Genomic DNA, 926 nt, shown 5'->3' with positions numbered 1-926 from the left:
GCGGGCGCGGGCGCGGGCGCGGGCGGGCAGGCAGGCCCCGGCGGGTCCCGCAGTAGTCCATTGTCTGGGCCGCGCCTCCTCCGCCCCGGCCCCAGCCGGCCCCAGCCGCCGCCCGACGGCGACATCCCCCGCCCAGGGCAGCCCCGGAGGCTCCCCCTCCCAGAGAGCGCCGCTGCAGCCAGGGCCGCCCCGGGGACACCGAGCCACGCCGGGCCCGCGCCCCTGCCGCCCTCGGGAGACCGCGTGTGTGCGCGGTAGTCCCCCGCGGACCCACCCCCGGCCCAGCGACCGGTGGGGAAGGCTGGCACCCCGCGCCACGACGAGGAGCCCGCAGTCACTGCACAAGCACCCAGCGGAGAGCCCCGGCCTAGGTTCCCCGAGGGGCCGGTAGCGGCAGGGGCAGCCTAGGCCGAGCGCGCGGGGGCACGGGAGCCTGCGGGGAGCGAGGGCAGGCTGGGGCGTCCGGGGGAGCGCCGTCTGGTCAGGGGCACAGCAGGCACAGAAGCCCGGACAGGGCGGTGCTGGGCCGTGAGCGACAGGGAGGCCACTGAGTCCAGAGCCCAGGAGGAGAGGCACCGCTAGGAAAGGGGTTTGGGGGCGCGGGGAGGGTGGCAGGTCAGCACGGTAGGCTCTGACCTCTTCTTGCAGATGGGGAGCACAGCGGGTTGGGGGGTGACTGACCCTGCGGAGGTCAGGGCACAGGTGGTGGGCAGGGCTGGGAAGGCAGCAGGGGGAGACCATGCCCTGGCACGAGATGTGGAGTGGGGAGAAGGAGCAGGGGTCACCAGGGTTTCGGTATTGATCTTGTATCCTGCTACCTTGATGGTCGCGTTATTAGTTCCAACCATGTTTCAGTTGATCCCTACGGATTTTCTACATATAAAATGGTGACAACTGAACACAAATACTCGTACCTCTTACTTTTC

This window comes from Mirounga leonina, unplaced genomic scaffold (genome assembly GCF_011800145.1).
Source record: "Mirounga leonina isolate KUSES-001 unplaced genomic scaffold, KU_Mleo_1.0 Mir_170, whole genome shotgun sequence".
Lineage (NCBI taxonomy): Eukaryota > Metazoa > Chordata > Mammalia > Carnivora > Phocidae > Mirounga > Mirounga leonina.
This window is presented reverse-complemented; position numbering follows the sequence as displayed.